Here is a 12,780-nt window from a genome sequence, read left to right as displayed (position 1 = left end):
TCGAGTTCATTTGACTATGCTACAAGTGCGTTGGAGTTTAGATGGACCGCAACCGTTGGAGAGGTAAAAACCCTAACTTTTAGCTATAAATAGTGATTAGGCCGTTTAATTAGCTTATTTGCATTCATTTGATTTTGTGGCTTTCTGCTTGATTTTAGTTCTTTATTGCGACTTTGGAGTGTGATGGCGGGCCACAGAGCGAGATTGCACTTGTCCAATCGAGTGCGTGCATATCAGAGACCACTTGACACTAGAGGCCCGGTAAGTATTCCAAAAATTTTGCTCATTTTTGCTTGTTTTTTTAAAAAAAATTCTCGTTTTTGTCAAACCAATTTTTTTTAGTTGATGCGCAATTGTCTTTCGATTTGTTCGCAATTGATTATATTTGTGCGCATTTGCCTTTAATAATTTACAATTGATGTAATGATGCGCAATTGAGTTTATTAATGCACAATTGTCTTTAGTAATGCACAATTGATATTATTAATTCACATTTGCTTTAATAGTACGCAAATGAATTTAATGATGCTCAATTGACTTTAATGTTGCACATTTGCTTTAACCGATTCGCACTTGACTATCTCCATTTCTTCTGATTCACACTTGTTGTATGTGTGATTTTTCCAAAATTTATGAGTTGATATTTGTCATGTGAATACAGTATATGATATTTTTATGTGTTTCATCTTGTAGGCACATTACCCTGTCCTAGTTGGTAGGCAGATAAGGCCAGATGGTCTCAAGCGTCACTATGAGCTTATCGATGAGGAGACTATTTTGATCAGACATTTAGGTTTCTATCACATATTGCACTTGCTAGAGGTTACGACCAACAGGGCCATGATTAATTCTTTAGTCGAGTGATGGCATTTTGAGACTTGTTCATTTCATTTACCTACTAGTGAGCCATTAGTCACACTAGAGGATGTGTGGCACATTCTGCATATTCCTATTCATGGTGCCTGAGTTACTTTCGATCGTGACGACGGTGTTGTCGGACTATGTGATTTGTTCGAGTGCTCATAGGAGGATTTATCTATACGGGCTCGATATGAGATCCCATGGGATGATCTTGATTATGATGACCTTACTATCATTCTGTGCACTTTTGTTGCTGACTTACTTATTCCTGATCGACAGACACATGGTTTCCTTGTCAGATGGGGTAGGGTCATCTGTGACATGATTATTGATTGACGTGTTTTTGCTTGGGATCCATGCTTATTAGCCACTTTATATCACTAGATGCATGGTATTGTGTACTTAGAGAATAAATCCATTGGTTGTGGTATCACTTTACTCTAGGTATGGGCTTGCGAGCATATGGCTATCTTTCATCTAATGGTTCATGTTGATGTTGTTGATGAGTAGCCATATGCCTATAGATACATGTTTGGCATTAGACATAGGGAATCAGGGAACACCCTTTACAGGAGACATCAGATCGATATATTACAATATTTATCTTGGAGACCGTATCTTGATTGTCGCGGTTGGGTTGATGATGCACAACATTTGCCTTATTGCAGACAACAACGTTATCTCATTGGTCGAGATGTTGGTAAGCACAGGGTTATTGACATCCATCTTCCTAGTTGGGTTCTCCATCAATTTGGGGAGATACAGGGTGTGCCAGATGTGACAACTTATTTTGCTCAGATTACACGTGAGATCGGGGATTGGAGGGCTTGTGTACAACCTCATGTAGCTATTGTAGAGTTTGAATCTCTTCGACCATTATAGTGGGGTTGGTCAGCCGACATTGCAGATCCTGGTGCCACACCGCAATATAATGCTTTGTGGGTACATCATATTCCACTACCATTGCCAGATCCTATGATTCCTATCTCTCCTCAGCAGATCCGACATAAGAGGGCACAAGGAGGGAGAGATAGAGCGAGAGATGGTGGAGGTCGAGATAGGGGAGGATGAGGTGGAGGTCAGATTGGTTTGATAGCAACAATAGCAACAACAGAGGCAGAGTGAGAGGATAGTGAGGATGATGTAGACATCGATGGAGGCACCGAGTCTATGGGCAGCTATGACCGGTATGGGAGTGATAGTGATGATTATGAGATAGGATCATCTAGTAGTGGAGGGAGTGACGATGGGGATGGTGGCGGGAAAGACATTGAGATGCCCTTGGTTGGAGATGTGTCAGTCGCAGAGGTAGGTGGCAAGGGGGAGGGTGAGCATGACCAAGTTCCGAGAGCTCGGATTAGGAGCTTAGCAGATCTTGTTGTCACATTCCAACAACAAAAGATGGATGATAGGGAGCACTTCCACAAAGCGTATGGTGCTTTAGAGGCAGAGAGATCAAATTGCGGGAGAGAGGGATAGGGCTATTGCGGATAAAGATTGTCTCCAATGAGAGCGAGATGATGCAGTGTGGAGGGCACAAGTAGTCAGGGATGCATATGATCAGTTGTTTTGCCCAAGGACTGATGAGCGGAGACAGTCAAATAGATTCTTCTCTGCCACTCAAGAGGTTATATATTACAGACATGCATATGAGAGAGTCGTTCTTGAGGATCAGAGGTGGTCTAGCTATCGATCTTATAGATCTCGGAGTGGATCTAGCAGGGACACGAGTCAACGGACGAGCAACAGAGGTGTGATGGATCCTCTTAGGGCATCATCGGGTCATCCTGGGGTAGGATTGAGCAGACAGGATCCACCTAGGGATATGGGTAATACCAGTTGAGACACTTTGTCTTGTACTTGATATGACATATTCTGACACTTTTTGAGATATATATGATATGCATCTTGGTGACGTTCTATATGCCTTGTGTTATTTCTATGATGTATGGTTCTATATGATGTGTCTATTTAATATGGTATGTGTGTGATGTATTTTATGATTCTAGTGTATTCTATTTTACGCAATGTGATGATATGGTTGTGCAACTAATTCTTCTATATGATAATGAGTCTAATGCAATTAAGCTTGAGTAATAATGTAAGTGATAATTTAATCGAATTAATAGCAAATAAACTTAAAATGATATGCAACCTATATGAATGTTTTTGTTGTGACATAATACATTGTTGATTGTGCCTCTTCATTTTGAAGAAGTGTTAGTAAGAAAGATAGATTTGCAAAATATGATGAAGAGATAGGAGAAAATGAAGAATCAACTGTGTTATCTTGAAAGCAAATTTGATATAATATGATAGGAAAGATAGTGATGAGTACTCTTCTTTGCCTTATTCGTAGTGCAATACGTTATCATAATTGAGCCTTATTATGTAACAATGTAGCTTAGTACACCAAGGTATAAGGAACCAGGATGTATAGATATCTCACTACAAGAAATAAACACGTAGCAGACAAGGAATGAACCCTCCATTCTGGGAATTACTCTAGGGGTCGAGGTATGTGTGACATTCACAGGCTGAATGCTTCTATCACAGAAACCCACTAGAGGAATTACCCCAGAACTTCATTGGTTCACACCACAAAACAACAAACAAAGTAAAGGATCATGCCCATCATGGCTCCTCTAGTCACTTTTGGACATCCTTGAGTAGCATAGAAACATGATCTTCACCAATTGATAAAAGATAAAACTAAATTAGACAAAACTTAACAGCAAAACTGACTGTGCTTTTGGTTTGATTTGTTTGATGGGATGGTTGATAATGTCTACTTTCTGAAGTTTTGGACCCTGCTTAAGATTGATCTGTCTGGTTTCAAGTGTATCTAATTCTGTCTAAGACATGATAATGATTATGTTGATGTGGATATTGATGATTGATAAGACTTGATCAGGTTGATTGCTGATGTTTGATAAGTTAGTTATATCCTTTGTTGAACTTCTTGCCAAGTGTTTGCTAGATATTTGCTAGAGTATTTGTTTCTCATGAGACATTTTATTGCATGTTTTGGTTGTTTTTTCGATTTTTAATTTATTTTTGAATTTTCTGATGTTTAGGGTTTTGATGTTTTCTCAATGTTTTTGATTTTGTTGTTTTCTGATTGTTTTGGGTATTTGTTCAAGATCTTTTTCTGATTTTTAGGGTTTTTTCAGGACTTTTACGATTTTTAAAATTTTTGTGTTTTGCAAATGTTTTTGGAATTTTTAGATTTTATTTGAATGTTTTTGATTGATTTTTTTCAGGATCATTTTCCAATTTTTAGGATTTTTCAGGACTTTTTACAATTTGTAAGATTTTTTTCAAGACTTTTTATGATTTCTAGGATTTTTTTAGTTATGCCCCCAAGTATGTATACCTATGATGATGACATGATGATCTAGGTGATGCATATGGAGACAATGAATTTTGAATATGAGTTATGCTAATGCAAGATACAAGATGAAGATGTAGTTCCTATTTGAACAAGGGTGAGTGTGTGCATCTTTCATTCTGAAATACACTAATTGAATCAAAGGTGTGAAACGTTTTAGATATAGGAGCTCAATTTGTTCTCAGAAGACCTTAGACCATCCACTGTAATACATTATGTAACCAAGATTTATGAATGGAGGCACGGAAAACTTCTCCATCAATTTGTGAAACTTTGATCTCCTTTTGCCCATGTGTGTGCACTTGAGTTTATTCCGACTTTTATATCCATTAAAGACCCTTGGAATCCTATGTGGCTAGCTACGTGTGTTATTATGACTTCAAAAGCAACTTGGATAGAGCCTCGCTGCTAGCAAGCTTTTAGGGCTCCGACGAGGTTATACATCATAATCTCCCGAATATTGCTCCATTGTCAATAGGCATCCATAACCCTAATGGAGTTACTCACATGTTCCCTTAGTCAAGCTTTATTGCACATTTTTTCATGATATTTTAGTTATATATTTTTTCTCTTTTTTCCATGAGATGGATATTTGGCATAACTTTTCTTTTTGTATTTTCTTGCCTTGACTTGTAAGTAATGAAACCTACTTGGGTATGACAATTACAACAACGTTGAAGTAGAATTTTGGATTTTTCACTAGCCACATGAGCAACTAGGTATCTATAATGACTTAGAGCATTTGATTTATGTTTGAGATATAGCAATCGATAGATTTTGGGTAACAAGGCTCAATAGTGAAACCTATACTCAACCATGGATAAAGCGCAATCACAAGGTGACATTGAAGATAAATGAGTAAAGACCTCCTAAAACTTCAGGAACAAGTATCTAGGAAATGAGACCACCTTCTCTCCCTTTAGTGCAGACAAGTGAATGACTTTGACAATCTCCTTGTTTTATTGATGCAACTATATGAGAAAGCAATAATGATATGTAGCTATATTTTGTGTAAGTTGAAATGCATATATGCCTTACAATGCAGTAAAGAAATATGCAAATGCAGTACTTGAAAATTTAAATGAACCCATCCCTTAAATGTAATATATTTTTAAGTGTATGTTGTTCATGGGTTCAGGGAGTGGATCTCTCTCCATTGTTGTGCAAATGGTAGTTCATTTTGCAGATTTTCTAATCGTTGAGGTGTGGTTGGTAACGGTATTTCACAAATGTCGTTTGCCTTTGTAGTATCAATTCTAACATTGGGAGGTGAAAGTTGTTTATTTATGTCATTAAGCATAGAATTTTCTAAACTTACCTTTTCTTCCGATTGCTTTCTGTTGTTCACATAATCTTCCTCATTATCGGGTATCATGTCATTGATAAATGTCGCTTGAACATGCTGATATTTTATGCTTCTTTCTTTCAAAGATGTTATCCTATCCAACTCTAGAGTGAATCCCACTGTATAGACATTACGGGGAGGTTCAATCTCCTCACCCAAAAATTATACTCTGGTGTTGTCATTATTTGTCCATTCTAGCTGTGGTAGCACTTGTGATTCCCAGTCAATTGGATGCCAATCAATTTGCTTTGGGTGAAGAGTTTCTTGCATCGTACATACTTGACTATGATGATGTTTTGTAATGCTACAACCTCTCATACTTGGATTGAGGAGTTTTACTCTATTAACATTTGGATTTTCTTTTGTGGTGAGATCTTGTCTTGTCATCATATCATCTTGCGTTGGTTCTTTAGTATCTCTTTGAAAAATGAGTTTGATGTCTTCCACAGATGGTTCAGTTATTTGAGCTAACCATTTCAAGTGTCTTGCCCCCTCTTTCCCCCCAGTCAATTAGATGTGAATGTACAAGGGGTAAATCTTTGCTTTCGTATGTTAGAAAAGTGTCTGACATCATGCAAATCTGGTTATTATGAACATCTTCATAGATAATGTCATCATCAATGAGTGGTTGATTGTCATTTGTTGGCTCTATTGTTAATGGGATAATGTCTTGAATAGATAGAAACTCATAGTCATGAGAATCTGTCACACTTTCTATATATGTGCCACTATCTGAGGCTATGTCGCTTATCTCATCTTGCTCTTGTAACAAAATTTGTTCCTGACTTTAGGATCTTCTTTGTGTGGTGGAAACTCTTCTCAAACTTGGTATTAGATGTTGCAATATTTCCTCATCTGACTCATTTGGTGAAGCTAAGCTTGTTTCCCTTGGTAAAAGTATTGACAAAATCCAAGGATTAGGCACATTTGTAGGTGGTGATCCAGTTTCTGCTATCACATTTGCTTGTGAAGTTGTTTCGCGCACCATATTGTTAGGTGGTGTCTCATTAGTTTCTTGCAAAATACATCTGAGCTCTGCACCATCTGATTTTGTACTAGGATATGTTGTTGCTTGCTTGCTTCTATGAGGTGAAGAAGGGAGTCTTCGTGTTGATAATTGATTCTAAGGTATATACTCTGATGCTAGGCTTGGCTTATTTAGTATATCTAGTGTTCGTTGTCTTGCCTCTGTTATCTTTGTGACATGCTTATACCCTAACCCTTGATTCTTTGGGTTTTCCCGAGGTAAAACAAGTTCTAATCTTCCTTCTTGTTGTAGTACCATCATAGCCATGTTTCTTTAGCAATTTAAAACCATTGCCATAATGATCTAAGGGTAAGTGGGCTATTGTCATGTCATCTTCTTCTCTATATAACCAGTGATTGACATCTTCTTCTAGGGATTATTCCTCTAAGTCTCCCCATTTGATGAATGAGCATGAATCTGAATATTTGACTGCCTCCTTTCCTTTATCTTGTTTCATCACAATATTCTGGGGTTTGCTAAAAGATCTCAGAGAAAGAGATAATTGTTTGACATTTGATGTACTGGAGATAGAGTATTCCCCATAACAAACATCCTTAATCTGTAAAGAAGATGTTTTAGGTGTATCTTGTTGTGCTTCTCTGATTGTCAATGAGTCCATTTGTGTAATAAGTGGTGCTGCTTGATTAATCAGAACTTGATTGTTTGTGCTTGCTCTTAAAGTATTGCAGTGTTGAAAGGGGTTAGGATCCCCATGCACCGTTATTTCTACTCCATTGTTTGGGAATTGATGCATTGATGAAATGTAGAAGGCACGGTCTGCATGGAATGTATCCATGGGCCTCCTAATAGCATGTTGTATCCCAACTCTTGTTCCAACACTTGGAATTTGATGTCTGTAGTAACTGGTCCAATTTGTACTGGTAATGTGACCAATCCTTCAGAAGGATGTTCCTCATCATCATAGGCCTTAATGTTGATCTTCTTGGTTAAGTCTATGTGAAATTGGGAATAACCTAATTCCTTGATCAACTTTAGAGTACAGATATTGAGTCTCGCCCCTCCATCTATGAGCACTCTTCTTACTCTCTTGTTATGAACATAAGCTTCTAGATGTAAAGGATCCTTGTGCCTGATTCTATCTGTGGGGATGTATTTCTATGTGAAGGTCACCCTTGATGAAGCAGTTATAGTTCCCACCATTGCTTGTAATACACTTTCATCCATGTCTTTCGATACAATTGAATCTTACAATGATTTGTCCAGAATTGCTCTATGAGTTGGTGCGATTCTGAGTAACTCAAAGAGTGAGATTTGAGTGGGAGTCTTTTTTAGTTGATCTACAATATTAAAGTTGTTTGCTTGATGAGGTGCCTGAGGAGGTACTCCTTGTAATGTGACTCTGGATCTGCGGGTTACCACTGCACAATCTTTGTTTCTAGGGTTGATGGAAATGGTTACAACCATTGCCTTCCCTTCACTAATTGCAATGATTGTACAATCATATGCAATCTTGGTGTATTTGGCTATATTGTCCTATCCTTTTGATGTAGATGCTTGTACTTGATTATGCTTCACAAAAGGATCTTTGTATATGATATGTGTCTGGTTTGATGATCCTTTATCTGTATTACTGTTACATCACCTTGATCTATCAGGTCTTGTATGAGATTCTTGATCTTGTAATAGCTAGATGTTTTGTGTCCTTTGGAATTATGATAATCACATAAATCATTGTCATTCCAATAGGATGGTTTGAATGGGTCTGGTTCATACGGTCTTGCTTCTGGAAAGGTGATCATGTTTGTTTGTATCAACTTCTTTAGATCAACATCAATAGGTTCCCCCAAAGGTGTGAGATTTCTTTTTGGTGCCATATTTCTTGGAGGTCTAACTACATTAGATTGGACTGCATTGGTAGTGGTTGTAGTTGCATTATTTGCTTGTGCCTGATTCACATTTTGGTTTGGTCTTTGTAATGATAGTGTGGGTTAAGCTCTATTGACCACTCTTGCATCAACCACACCATCATTTGTAATATTCTTGTTCCTTCACCAAAATTTGGGTTTATCTGCATTTGCATTGTTGGGTGCTCCTGAATATTTACTATTTTTAATGATACCTTGCTCCAACAATCCCTTCTCACATTTGAGACCTTTTTCTGTGATATCCTTAAATATATCAAAACATTGTATTTATAGAGGATATTTGACCGGTGGAAGGAGGTTTTCACGGAATATGTCCACTTGTTCTGCCTCTGGTATATTGCCTGGATACCTTATATACAATGACCTCTATCTTTGCAAAAACATAGCAAAGGTCTCTGTTTCTTTCTGATTTGCGGTGCACAAATCTATCAGGCTTACTGGATTGTCTATATTATGAGATAAGTTTGAGATAAACAACTATGCTAACTCTCCCCAAGAGGTAATTCTAGTAGGTACGTGTGAGAACCATTCTAGTGCGGGCCCTCCGAGACTTTTGGGAAATAGTCTTAATAGAAAAGTGTCTTTGTGCACCACTTCTATGCAAGATGTGAAAAATTCTCTTATATGATCCCTTGGATCACCCTTTCCTTTGTATTTATCAAACTTAGGTGTCTCGAAGTGCGGAGGAAAGGGTGGCATGTATAGAGACCTATCATAGGGATAAGTCCCGAGATCTTTCATTGTGTAGCTTTTCTTGTCCTTGCTTGCTTGCATACACGTTTTGCTTTTGTAAGTTTTGGACTTGCTGAGTCAAAACTTCTGTTTGTGTCAAGGGTATGCCCAATGCATACATGTTTGCAACATATGGTGAAGTGGTGGTGTATACTGACGTTGTTGATGATGCTTGATTTTGCACTGTACTGAAACCACTACTAGGTGTTGTGAAGTAAGTAAATTGAGACACCGTGTTAACCTGAGTAGACCCAAAGGGATTGGTAATTCCATGTTATATCCCCTGGCTACTAGTTGCAAATCTAGCTGATACCGATGTAGTTACTTGTGGAGTACCACTGGCTTGTGAGTTGAACATGGCCATTGATTGGAACCTTGTTGGAGTAACCCCTGACATTGGTGCAAAACTTACAGTTACTGGTGTTGTGTTCAACTGAGTTGGAGCAATTTGTGTGCTTGGAGCAACACTTTGTGTAGGAGTTGTTGTTGTAGATGTGTTGGATATCTGTATCGCATTTAGATTCAATGTCACTCCTGGTGGTGTTATTGTGGAGACGTTGAAATTAGGAGGCAACTTTGCTCCATTTTGAATCAAGAGAGATATATACTTGTCTCTATTGTTGTTGATAAAGGCGTTGATTATCATTAAGACTTGAGGGTCTTGTTGAGCTGCCTCTATTTCCTCTTGTGTTAACCCTGTTTGTATCTCCTCCATTGTTGGTAATATATTGGAATTTGTTGGTATCAAAGATCTATTTATTGATTGAGAGCTTGATCTTCTTGTTGTGTTCATGTTCCAAGTTGGGTTATAGTATGGGTCACTGTTTAGATCCATCTGATTTTTTGCCTTTTGTGATCTTGTTACTGTCATGTGATCTTGACACTCTATGACTCACTATGATCTCTTAAATGCAAATGGTAGATTGATATGGATGCAAGACTTATGACTTAACTATGTATGCAATCTATGAATGAAGACATCCTTCTAAGATTACTGGTGAGGAATAGGACTATTTGCCATAAGTTTTTTGACAAATTGTCCAAATTCTTCTTGTTCTCTTTGTTCCTTGATTTCTTTTTCTAGTTTTGTATCAAGGCAGACAGATTTTTGGATTTCGTTATCTATGATAGCTTCTACTTCTTCATATTGTGGAAGATCAATTCTTACTTCGCAAGCAAGATTATCCAAACCATCAATTATCTCTTATTGATCATTGTCTGGTCCAAGATTGGGTTGTTCGAATGGAAAATCGTCATCTCCTTTTAGACTCATGCAAAGGATATGTTCTTAAGACTTCTATGATGAAAATGACTATGACGAATATTTAATGAAATTCAAACTGATTTGGGTACTAAGATGAGATGTGCAATGTAAGGACTCTATTTTATGAGGAGTGTGAATGGTGGACTCTATCCTAAGTTGAATGCAAATGATAGACTTTACTCTCCTAATTGTGAGGACATATGCAAGACGTGGATGAAAAATTTAGACTATGTATTCCCTATATGTGTGATGACCTATGATCACATGAAGCACCATTTTCTTCCATACTCTTGAATGTTTAGCAAAATTTGTTGAACTTGTTGGATGTAAACGCTTGGTTGTTCTCTTGAATTTTTCACTCTTGATTGTTGAGAAACTTTTGGTTGATGTTGGTATGAAAAACTTGGTTGGTGTTCCACTTTGAAATGTTTGATCATGTAGAAAAGACACAACAGACACATCAAAAAGCATAGTAACATGGAAATAATACTTGTTTAAGGAGGTTTTTCAAATTCCTATGAATGTTGGAGTCTTTTTCAAGACCCCATTTTGTTTTTATTGTAATTGGTCAATCGATTGCACAACAAGCAAACTCTCTTAAGGTCAAAAGTCACAAATATTACCACAGCCCACATCTTGATACTCTGTCAGTTCAAACAACCCTATCACACCCTAAGGTGCACCCATTTTTTTGCCTTTGTATGGAAATTAAACCAAAGAGGATCACTCCTCAATTGGCTCATTATCCTAGGAGATATATGGTGAGTGTCTTAGGGGCAGATTCTTCCCCATCCTTGCACTATGATAATATGAGTCTTTGGTTACTGACTCAGTTGGGCTTCTAATTTATAAGGTGTTTAGAAAGGGTTCAGTTCGAGTGGTCACAATCAGCAGCATTTTACACTTCGTTAAGGAAGGTCTTCCAGTCTGTAGAAGTTACACTCTGAAATTTTTTATGTACTGTATAGGCACTGAGGGAGGCATAACGCCATTGTGACAACATGTAACACTCGTTGCATATGATTTTTATCACATGCACGTTTATTTATAGTGACTTAGATTACTTGGCTTTCATTGTTGCCACTTAGGTCGTTCCCCTCTCACCAACCTTAATGGCGCCCTAAGGGGAACTCGGGAGGGCGGGCCTTCTAAAGGTTTTAATACATGAAATTGAAAGAAAGCATAAAAGAGATGGTTCTGGATTTTTGATCACCCATTAAAGGGGAGAGCATATACCTATCACCTCACAAACATAAAGAACAAAAATTCTTTTTAACCTTCATCACAAAATTTTCTAACTATTGGAGATGTTGCTCCAAAATACATGGTGTTAATTTTAGCCAATATTGCAATGGTGAGATTCGTGTTGTTCTTTTGAAAGCACCAAAATGAAATGTTTGTCTAAACTACCCCTACAAAGAAATCAAACATTTGTTAGCATATGGTGGGCTCTCTAGCCTAATTTTTTTCTCAGTTACAATATTTTCTGTTTGCAGAAACATAATGGAATTCTGGCAAAAATAACAGAAACAGACTTAGTCTAACCTATTCTAGCAATTGCAAATTAATCTCTAATCAATTGTGAACTAACATCTGGTCAAATGCAAATTTATTTAACAACAATTGCGAATTATTGTCAAGTCAATTGCGCATCAGTTTAACCCGCAACTTTGAAAAAAGGAAATTTTAAACAACAGAAAAAGACGAAAGAGAGAAGTTTTTGCTTTCGACAAAATCATTCCAGATAAGGTTCCCCATTACTTCAATATCATCGTAAATGTCAAATTTGTCTAGGATTTTGTTTATGGTTTGGCGGTACGAAACCATGGCCTCTCCCTCTTCAAATTCTTGAAGTTGTCCTTCTTTTTTAATAAGCATGTGATAGGCTTTTAGCTGTCTATTGTACCGTTTCCTCCTCCTTGCACCCAAAATCTTGAAAGTTACCTTGCTTGCCATGGAGTTAGAAACATTTCATGCCTAAAAATTGACTTTTCCAGAATTGGAAGATTTTAATGGGTTAATCTCACAAATGAAAATAATTGAAAAGCGACAAACAAAATTTGATTTCTGGGCTATCCTTGCAATTGTGCATCATTTAGTGCAATTGTGAATTATAATGATAGCAATTGCGAATCAAAATGATAGCAATTGCGCATCAAAATGTGCAATTGCGAATTTATGTCAAGGCAATTGCTCATTCAATTTCCTGTATGACCCTGCAAATCAACAAAATAAAAAAAGTCAGATCAGTAACCGTGTTTCACATCGAGTTCA

This window comes from Cryptomeria japonica, chromosome 3 (genome assembly GCF_030272615.1).
Source record: "Cryptomeria japonica chromosome 3, Sugi_1.0, whole genome shotgun sequence".
NCBI lineage: Eukaryota > Viridiplantae > Streptophyta > Pinopsida > Cupressales > Cupressaceae > Cryptomeria > Cryptomeria japonica.
This window is presented reverse-complemented; position numbering follows the sequence as displayed.